The sequence below is a fragment of the Cryptomeria japonica genome, chromosome 9 (genome assembly GCF_030272615.1).
Source record: "Cryptomeria japonica chromosome 9, Sugi_1.0, whole genome shotgun sequence".
Lineage (NCBI taxonomy): Eukaryota > Viridiplantae > Streptophyta > Pinopsida > Cupressales > Cupressaceae > Cryptomeria > Cryptomeria japonica.
The window spans coordinates 289,357,367-289,369,337 of NC_081413.1; positions in this window are offsets into that span (position 1 = coordinate 289,357,367).

Below are 11,971 nucleotides of genomic sequence, written 5' to 3' on the forward strand. Positions count from 1 at the left end.
ATATACAAAATTCTTAAGGCTGGCAAGGACAATAGTCATTGAATCCCAATTGGTTTCCCATCTACGCTTACCCAGAGCGGACACTTAGATGCTTGACCCCACTGGCTCCCCTCCACGGCACTCACTTCTCGGGGCATCCAAGCATCAATTCCCATAAAAACTCCTCATGGCGAACTTTGTGTCTCTACTAAGGGTCGTAAGAATATGGGCCGCTTCAGAGGTCCGACCTCCTGCACCAATGACTAGAGGGTTTTTGGCCACTATGAACAAGGTGTTTAGTAAGTCTTCCCGTTAGGAGCTACCCTTCGAAGTTGCGCAAGCGCAATTGAGGCCTATAGCCCAATGAAGCACTAAGAACTTAGTAGTCACGCAAGCATGATTGAGATCTCTAGGATCCTACTAAGCACCCAATGTGAGAGTGAACTCTCATATAGCCCCAACCATTAACCCTTTCGTAGTCAATGGCCTATTTATTATAGTGAGTTGGGAACCCCAGGTCCGGGTGTACTCACTTGGGTCGTTCCCCTCTTACCTTCTCAAAGAGCAAGTTGGGAGGGCAGGCCCGCTAGAGATAAACACACAATCAAACAAGAAAAGGTTGGAGGGTCTGGATTTCTGATCGTCTAATAAGACGAGAGCATACTTTCCTACCTTTACGCTTTTCTTAAAGACACATAAGACAATGGTTCATTCCATTTTAATTAATATCTAGGTGCCTAATTTAAATAAATGCACAATATTTGGTTGAATCAGCTAGGCAACCTGCAAAACTACTTGATTAGTAGTTTGAAAAAAATAGTCTTCAACAAGCGTCCTGCAAAACAACTTGATTAGTAGTTTGGAAAAATAGTCTTCAACAAGCGTCCTGTAAAAAATCAACAAAATGACAAAAATATTAATTTATTTTTATTTTTTGGGAATAAATAGAAAAACATGAATAAAAACTTTTTTACTAATGACAAATGTGGATTTGAAGAAAGCTTTGATGGGTAAATGGGGTTTGACTAGGTTTTTACCACTTTCTGAGGGAGATGCAAGCGAAAAAATGGGGATTTTGGAGGAGAAATGAAGGAATGGGAAAATTTGTCCAAGAGGGACAAAGAAGCAAAAGTTGAAGATGGATAATATGGGAAAAATTTGGAGGTGATTGGATGAAAAGGGAAGAAGTTATGACAAACCCTAAAAATAGAGAAATATGGGATTTTGGGCTTCAAAAAGTGGATTTTTGAGATAAGGCCTCCAAAGAAGAAAATTTGGAAAATGGCAATGTAGAGAATATGGTGAAGTTTGAAGGGTAATGGATTTATTTATTTATTTATTTATTTATTTATTTATTTATTTATTTATTTTTACCCTAGATTTAACAGAACAGAAACCCTAAATTTAACAAAACAAAAACCCTAACTTTAACAAAACAGAAACCCTTGATTTAACAGAGCAAACAGAAACGGAACAGAAACCCTAAATTTAATAAAACAGAAACCCTAGATTTAACAGAGCAGACAGAAACCCTAGATTTAATAGAGTGAATTGTCTCACTAAACAGAATAAAATAAAAATGTCAAAGGTCCGGATTTCTGATTGTCCAGATAGACAAGAGCATACTCTCCTACTTTCACACTTTCCTGCAGGCGGACAGATTATATTTAAATAGAGCAGATAACAGGAAATAAATAAATTAAATACAGACTATAGCTAGCGCCTACAATTTTCAAACAAATTAACAAAACAGACAGTAGTACTACACAGATAGAAAAGTGTCAAAGGTCCGGATTTTTGATTGTCTAGATAGACAAGAGCATACTCTCCTATTTTCACACTTTCCTGCAGTCAAAGCATATAGTCATGCTAAACAGAATAGAAAAGTGAAAAGTCTGGATTTCTGATTGTCTATATAGACAAGAGCATACTCTCCTACTTTCGCACATATTATACTAAAACAGAACAGACAACAAATCAAATAACAAATTAGATAACAAAGCTGTCATGCTGCAACAGAAACAGAAAGAAACATAACAGAATAAGGAGGAGCTATCGCGCAGAAATGTAGAGCCACGATTCTGGAACCTACGAAAAAGATATATACATATTTTTATTTTTATTTTCTGCAGTCGCGCTATTCTGGAACCTGTGTCTCACAACTCATAAAAACCTTTAAAAAAAAAAACAATAACATTAGTTCTCAGGGACGTGAGTCCCACCGGGCGTGCCAAAATGAAGAGGGAAAAATAGATTTGCAAGGTAAACTGATCAAAACATAACGAAATAAACATGCAGAATGCTAAAATATCATAAAAAGACCATTTCACCTTGCTATTTTACCTTCTCCTTCGGATTGAGCTTGATGAAGTGAAGGCGCCCCTTGATAATGCTCCACTTGATGTGCTCCTTTGATTGCTGGATGTGGAAGGCTCTCCAATATTGTGCACAAATGATAAGGATGAGATGATCAAGTTGCCAAGATGATTTCCTGGGCTTAAAAGGGCAGCATAAGCTTACTGAATTTCAAGATGATTTGAATGAAGGGATGGAACCCTATTTTATAGGAAGAGGAGAGGAAAACGGATGGCTAGGATGAATTCGAGATGAAGGGCTAAGATTTACTTGTGAGGTCACACAAGGTCCAAGAGAGGGTGTGGAGACCAAGAAATATGCCTTAAAGGCATTTCGTATCTCCACACTTTACAAGATGCATTGGAGGAATTAAAAATTTTCCAAAAATGGATATTATGGGGATTAGAAGAATAAAAAGGAATTAAAAATTCCTTGGGAGAGGGAAATGTCTAGAGGAATGTAAGATTTCGAAAATCTTACATTCATCTAGAAAAAGAGCATTTAAAGCTAGTGGTTGGATGAAAGAACAAAGAGTTGACTTTGTGGCTAATCATGATGATTAGCCATTAACGACTCATTAGGAGGGGAATTAGAGGAAATTTTAGGTGGGATTTATATTTGTAGGAGAATTTGACTAAAAGAATAATGTTAAGTGAGTTTAGGGAGTTTCTAGAAGAATTTATTAGGTTAATGATGAATTAAGAAGATGATTTGTAGGAATCATGTAGGTTAACTAATTAATTGAAATTAATTAGCTAAGAGAAAGATTTGTGAGGATTTGATTTTTTAGAAGAATAAAGAAAGGGATTGATTTATTAAATAAATCAATCATATGCTATAGTGACAATATTAATTATATTTAATTAATATTGAGAAGAATTTTAATTAACATAATTAATTAATTAATTATGTGAGGAATTAAAAAATAATTAAAATAATTATTTTTAAGTGTCTACACCTTGCATTTTACCTTTATGTCCTTCAACATTTTTTTAAGCCATAATACCTATGTACAGTTAGTTGCTATTGCAACATATTCTGATTCAGCTGTTGATAAAGATGTACAACTTTGTTTCTTACTCAACCAAGAAATTAATCTTCTGCCAAGAAAAAATACTCCTCCGGTGGTGCTTTTTCTATCATCCACATCTCCTGCCCAATTTGCATCTGTGTATGCACATAATTCAAAGTTTTTATCTCTATGATACCATAAGCCAAGATTTGTAGTGCCTTGTAAGTATTAGAAAATCCTTTTTACTGTTGATTCATGATTTTCTCTAGGATTACTCTGAAATCTTGAAACAATACATACTACATTTATAATATCAGGTCTTGTTTGTGTTAAATACAGTAGGCCTCCTATCATAGATTTGTACCTAGTCGGATTAACAGGTGTAGATTCATCCCTTAGTGATAATTTGTCATTTGTAGTCATAGGTGTGCTTACCGGTTTAGAGTTCTCCATCCCAAATTTCTTTAGTAACTTCTTCAAGTACTTGGATTGACTGAAGAATATACCTTTATCAGTCTATGAAATCTGCAATCCTAAAAAGAATTTTATTTCTCCAATCATAGACATTTCAAATTCTTGTTGCATTTCAATAGAAAAGTCTTTACATTATCCATCTTCTCCTCCAAAGATTATATCATCAAAAAAAACTTCTATAACCAAGATGTCATCATTAGTTACTTTGTAGTGTAAGTTGTTGTCAGTATTACCTTTAAAAAAAACAATCTTCAAAAGATACTTATCCAATCTTGCATACCAAGCTCTTGGAGCTTGTTTCAACCCATACAAAGATTTCCTTAACCTGCAAACCATATCTTTGTTATTTGTCAAATAAAATCCATCAAGTTGTTCAATGTAAACTTCTTCTTCAAGATCTCCATTCAGAAATGCACATTTAATATCCATTTGATATACTTTGGAGTTCTTGTGTGCTACAAAAGCTAAGAATAATCTGACTGCCTCAATTCTAGCTACCAGTGCAAAGGTTTCATTATAATCAATTCCTTCTTTCTGAGAATATCCCTTGCACACTAGTCTTGCTTTATTTCTGATTACTTTACCATCTTCATTAAGTTTGTTTCTGAATACCCATTTTGTTCCAATCACATTTTTGTCTTTAGGCCGAGGAACTAAAGTCCATGTGTTATTTTTCTCAATTTGTTCTAGTTCCTCTTCCATAGCTTTAATCTAGTGTTTATCTTCACATGTCTCATTAATTGATGATGGTTCAATTTGAGAAATAATACATACCTCTTCATTTGTTAGTCTTCCTCTTTTCATAACTCCTTTATACTTGTTCCCAATTATCTGATCTTCAGAGTGATTCAGTCTTACATACTGAGGTGTCTTCATTTGTTGTTGTTCCTCAGTTATAGTGGAATTTTCAGATGATACTGGTATAACTGGATCTTCATTCTATACCAGTGGGTTCAATGTAGGTTCATATGTTAGAATCTTTGTTGCCAGTTCAGAGTCTATATACCTTGAAGTTCCTCTGAATTGTTCATTAATCTTTACATTTGTACTCTCAACAATTTTTTGTAATCTTTTGTTAAAACATCTATATGCCTTGCTCTTAGATGAATAACCAAGAAATATTCCTTCATCACTTCTAGGATCAAATTTTCCAATATACTCATCTCTTCTAATATAGCATTTACTTCCAAATATTTTGAAATATTTAAGAGTAGGAGTAATACCAAACCATAGTTCATAAGGGGTCTTACCGGTTTCTCCTTTGATGTGAACTTTGTTGAATGTGTAGACCGTTGTTCTTACTACCTCTCTCCAATATACATGTGGTAAATTTTCTTTAGATAACATACTTCTGGCTGCATCCAAGATAGTTCTATTTTTCCTTTTAACTACTCCATTCTGTTGTGGTGTCCATGGTACTGATAATTGTCTTCTGATTCCATTCACTTCACATAATGCATTGAATTCCTTAGATGTAAATTCTCCTCCTTGATCTGATCTCAGACATTTGATTTTCTTACCGGTTTCATTCTCTACCATTGCTTTGAATAGTTTGAACTTCCCAAGTGCTTCTGATTTTTCTTTGAGAAAAGTAACCCAACACATTCTAGAGTAGTCATCAATGATTAGCATGAAATATCTATCACGTTGTAAACTTTTAGTTCTAGCTGGACCACATAAATCAGTATGAATTAAGTCAAGAGCATTATTGGATTTTTCTGGAATACTTTAAAAGTTGCTCTAACTTGTTTTCCAAATTGACATTCCTTACATACCGGATTGTGAGGTTTGACAATCTTAGGTAAATCTCTAACTGCTTTAGTAGTACTGATTTTTACCATGCAATTAAAATTTACATGACAGAGTCTCTTATGTCATAGCCAACTTTCATCAATATGTGCAATCAAGCATGTCTTTTCACTGTTATTCAAATGAAAGATATTACCTCTAGTTTGATTACTGGCTGCAATTTCCAAACCAGTTCTGTTCATAATTTTGCATTTACCATTTTTGAATTGTAACTGAAATCTTTTCTCAACTAATTGACCAACACTCAAAATATTATGCTTTAAACCTTCCACATAGTAAACATTGTTTTTATTATGCTTACCATCAAGAGATAGTGTACCTTTACCTTTGATCAAGCAAGCTTTGTCATCTCCAAATCTTATTAGACCTCCATTATATTCCTGAAAGTTCAAGAATTTACCTTTATCGCCAGTCATATGATGTGAGCATCCTGAATCAATGATCCATTCATCCTTAACTTCAACTTTAGTTGTCAGGGCTTGCTCTACTGGTTGAACAGTAGGTGTCGGTTGATCTTCTATTATAGCAACAAAAACCAATCCATTGTCTAGTGGATCTTCATCATAATCATCAGTGACTCCTTCATCAGCAAGATAACAAGATTTATCTTTATTCTTCTTAAATCTATATCTTTGATATTCAGGGTTAGGCTTGTATGTTCTCCTAGCTTCTTCTCTTAGTCTAGCATGTCTATCAGGGCATCTAGAAGCCATATGACCAATCTTATTATAGTTAAAGAATTTAAAGGGTGCTTTACCTTCATACTTACTTCCAACTGGACCTTTAGGCATTTTCCTTGCAAATAGTGCTTCAAGCTCTTCAAGTTCTTCATTTTCTCTCCCGCTTTCTTCAAGTTCTCTTGCATAAAAGGCTTTCCAATCAGACTTGTCAAATGATGGTGCAGATGATGTTGATTCCTTAAAAGCTAAATCTATCTGTATAGTAGCAACAAGATCAAATTCCTCAATTTCAAAAGCTGAAATTTTTCCAATCAATGTATCCCTAGTTACTAATGTATTAGGCATTGTTCTTAACTCATTTATTGCAGTAACCTTCATTTTATATGCCAGTGGCAATCCTCTTAAAACTTTTGAAACAATTTCATCTTCACTTAAGGTTCCTCCACAACATTTAATACCCAAAACAATTTCATTTACTCTTTCCATAAAAGCAGAAATCCTTTCATCTTCTTCGATTTTCAAATTTTCATACCTAACCCAGAAGCTTTCAAGTTTTGCAATTTTGACTGTGGAATCTCCTTCATTCAATGTTTCCAAGTGATCCCAAATAGCTTTAGCAATTGATATATCTGATAATCCCATGATTTGCTGATCTGATAATGCGCTCAAAAGTGCTTCTCTAACTTTGTAATCATTTTCCTCATCTTTTCCTAAGGTAGGTAGATTAGGTTGACCGGGAGTAGGAGCAGTATAGCCATTCTTTGTAACTTCTCAGATGTCCTTTCCAATGCAGTTTAAATGTGTCTCCATCCTGATCTTCCATATGCCATAGTTGGTTCCATCAAGTTTAGGACTATCCTTCTTGAAATAGTTAGTAGACATTGGATCTCCTCGAGCTGTTAAACTTCTACAAAAAGAGGACTAGGCTCTGATACCAATTGTTAGGTCCCTGGGACAACTGAGAGGGGGGGGGGGTGAATTAGTTGTCAATTAAATTCAAACCAAATCAAATTTGCCAACTTAAATGATTAATACCGGTAAACCAAACTTTTATGCCGATAGACAGTTTTATCAGTTAATTACAATACCGGTAAAGTTTAATGCATGAAATAGAAAGACAGTAACATCCACAACACATAACACCAATATTTGTACATGGAAACCCTGTAAGGGGAAAAACTACGGTGGGAAACCTTACCCACAATTAGATGATACTACTGCAGATAGTATGAGTATAAAAATGGGGTTTGCACATGCAGAAAGGCCAAGCACCTAGAGCTCACTGCTCAAACACAAATAGGAGTCACACTGACTACAATTGGATGGTTAAATCCAATAAGGATGTACTGCTCAAAATAACATCTTACTATGCTAGATTCAGTACTGGTGTAGTTCTGATTGTCTTCACAAAACCCTCCTTCAACCCTCAAATGATGTTTGTGTGTATAGCTCTGCTTATTCTTGCATATACCTTCATACAATTCTTTTTCGCATTCCACACTTGATCTTACAAATAAGATCTTACATTTATATCATAACCTAGGACCACTTTTAGTAGGTCGACTCTAAAGGATATTACATTAAAATCAATTTGCAAATAAAACAATATACGATGCAATAACCAATTCAACATGTCGGCTTGATGCATTTACAACAATAATAAAACATCTCCATAGCGTGTCGTGCTGATCTGGAATACATGAGCCTACCGGTGAATGATCTGGACCTATTTGCCAGTAACAACAAATATGTAAATATGAATATGCCAATGAAAAAATCTCCAAGACAAAGTGTCCAAATGATGTCTTCAACATAATCAGGTGTTTTCCATGCCATTCCAAGTACCGGTGAACATTATATCCTATCGGTGTACCAGATATCGATGACTGTGCATAAGTCATTTACTTGTCGGTGAACATTGCCAATTCTTCAAAGTGCTAGAGTTGATAAGTGATAGTAGGTGTTGATATCAATGACAAAACCATACCAAAATACCAATAGGGTGTTGTTTGTATTGTTTCACTGGGCTGGAGATGTTGATGACCAGAAAAGTACTTTCGATGGAGCTTTCTTTATTGGAAAGAAGTTGGTTTCATGGATCAAGAAGAAACAATCATGTACTTCTTTATCTATAGCTAAAGCTGAGTATGTTGTTGCTGCTACTAACTATACACAAGTTTTATGGATGAAGCAAATGTTGAAGGATATAAGTATGGATTGTGATGCATCGATAGTTATTCACTGTGATAGCTCTATTGCTATTGATATATCAAAAAAATTGGCATTTCATTCTAAGATAAAATACATATCTATCAAGTATAACTTTTTGAAGAAGAAGGTGGAAGCAAATGAAGTTAATTTGGTTTATGTGAACACTAAAGAACAGATTGCAAATATTTTCACTAAACCTTTATCAAAGGAATCATTTGAGTACCTAAGAGATAGATTGGGGGTTTCTGCGCCTCCGATAGAGACTTGATTGATACAGTTTGACATTAGTCCGACATGCATTATCAGAGATATTATTCATTTCGACACTGATGTGGGATGCTACTACTCAGGGGGAGTAGTTAGCTTTGAGATTCAGAGGCTTATGTTTTTGCTTTGATATTTCTGTCAGATTTCTGGCATTGATGTCAAAGGGGGAGAGATAGTGATGTGAAAAAAAAATAAATATCAAAGGGGGAGAAATATTATTCAAAAAGGGAGAGAGATTGATATTTAGAGCTATATGTAGGTGATTTTTGGCTATCTTCCACAGGGGGAGAATTGTTTGGCATTTCTTGGTACTTAGATGTTTTTCACATCTAGTGTTGCCATCAATGCCAAAGGGGGAGATTGTTGGCCATTTGGTGGAATTGATTATGTGTTGCATTGATGTTTTGTCATTGATGTCAACACTAGTTGTTTGGATGCTTTACCAACACCCTTCTAGTCCTGGTAGGATGAGTGGTTTCTAGTTAACTTGGATCCGACATGATCTGATAGACTCCGGTATAATCCGGTGATGGAATTGGTTTGTTCATAATACTTGTACTCATACTTGATCAGTTGGTTATGGTTTGGTGATTGGATGCTATCCTGCTTACTTAGAAGATTGGTTTCCGATTCCGGCGAGGGTTTCATCAACAGAGCTTTTGGTGGAGATCTTTGATGAATTGCATAAGTGGTGTTGGTGCAACTTCTGATGGAGTTTCAGGATGTTGTTGGTGATAATGTTCGAGACTTGGCATTTGGACATCATTGCTAAAGCGTGTGGACCTATACTTGGTCCTGGTTGATCTAGGTTATGCATCGACATTAATGTAACATGTGGATATGACCTATTGATGTATTTTAGGGATGTCTTATGTGTTGATATTATTTATTTTGGTCTAAGGCCGACATGGTTTGTAATTATGTAATTGGTTTATTGTCTAGTGGCCGACCTGATTGTTTATGGTCGAGGGTTTGTATAAATAAGATGTAAGATCTCATTGTAGATCATCATGGTTAATGTAAGAGGTCATGGTCAAGGAATGTAATGTGCGAATAATGTAATATCATTCAGATAGAGGAGTTGGTTGATCATTGGAGATCAGATTGGGTTTGTGTAAGAGGATTTAGTCCTCCAGTATTGAGCTTAATCAGAACTCTACTCAGGCATAGGAGATGTTATCTTTGGTAGTTCAACACTTCTCCGGATTGTAGTATGGATTTATATGTAGTCATTGAGGCTCCTTTTGTGATGAGCAGTGTGCTCTAGGTTTTTGGCCTTCCTGCAAGTGCAGACCCCTTCATTGTAATTCATATACTTACTACAAAAGTATTATCTGACTTTGAGTAGGCTTCCCACCATGCTTTTTCCCTTTACCAAGTTTTCCACATACAAATTTTGGTGTTGTGTGGATGGCTTTTATTCTGTGATTATTGTTTATTATTAATTGGTTTATCTGCTATTCTGGTATTAATATTTTGGGTTCCGGTATTAAAGTATAAATTGCTAATGCTTCCAGTAATCTATGAAAACTGATTCACCCCCCCCTCTTAGTTGTCTTCTGGTTATCTGAACCGTCTAACAATATGATGCTCTTAAATTTGCAAGGCTATAGAATAGATCTTGACTGTGACTATAGGAATTACACACTTGATTTCTTTCATGGGCATGTACCCTTCCAGGATTTTTGACAAGTGATGATCATCATATACTACCACTACCATGCTTACAACAAACTTCAATTTATTTAGATGATAGGTATTGTGTAACAACATGGGAACTCTCGCATACCCACCACTATCATTCTCTGTGACATCATGTGTGTTACTCTCCCTATTTCTCTTCCTACCGATTATTTCCTTCTGAAAAACATATTGTAGGTAGTTTGACTCATCATTTTGCTTTGTTGACACTATTTTCCACATCTGCTCTACTTATTAAAAACACATTCGAGAAGAATATTGCTGCAGTTTTCCTTGTTTGTCATGGTAATGCACCTGTGGTTCAATTTCAGACCCTTCTTCTTCCTATTCAATATACACACACAAAACCATCAATCAATTTTGTTAGGAGAGCATACATGATAAAAATCAAAGAGGAATTTGCAGACGAGAAATAAATTCACTTACTTCTTTAGAAGTGCAGACATAGTTGCAATGGGGTATGGAGGGAGGGAGGGAGAGAAGAGAGAGAGGGATGGGGTATGGAGGAAGGGAGAAGGGGAGAGAGAGAGAGAGAGAGAGAGAGAGAGAGAGAGAGAGAGAGGCACCTTGTACATGCTTGAGAGGGGGAGAGAGGGAGACTATACACATACATACACACATATGTGTGTATATATACTTAATATATTATATATATACATATATATATAAATATTATATTATATATAAAAATTATATATTATATGTGTATACACATATTATATATACAATATCATATTATATACATTCATAGAATTTAATCAAATGTAGCACATACATGTTGTTTATAGTAAAAATAGCGCATACGCATTGTTTATAGTTAAGATAGAGTGTACGCGCTTCTTACACCATAAGTACTCTGTACGTGCTTTTTATACCATAGGTATCCCATATGTACTTTTGACTATTTAGGCTTGGAAATAGGCCTGGATGACAAAGCTATGGTTTGGAAGTTTGATTTCCCTCCATTTCCCTCCTTTTTGACGTGTTTTATTTTATCAATTTGGTTTCTTGAATTTGTCATCATTAGGTTTACACTTCATCAAGTGGGTATTTCTAAAATTGCCACTATATTTTCACCCATCTTCTGAGCTTTCTAACCATATAATTTTTTTTAGAATTTGAACAACAATAACATATTATTATTGAATTTCTTTTACCAGTGTCTCCATAGTTCTCACAGACATAGGTCCACCATTTTTTTAATAACTTTTGATATACTTATCCAAATTTTAAAAACTTTATATATTATTGTATTGCACTTGATTATTTACAATTTTAAAAAAATAAATTGTATTTTTTGATTTTTTTAGTGCAACTTATGTTTCACGCATGAACATGTACCTAATTTTTCAGGATGTGCTCGATTGGAAAAATCATAAAAAAAAATACTCAACAAAAAATTACAAAAAAAAACACATCTTCTAGTGCTCACTCTTAACTATCTTTCTGCCAAAGTATTTGTCAAAATACTAAATCTAACTAT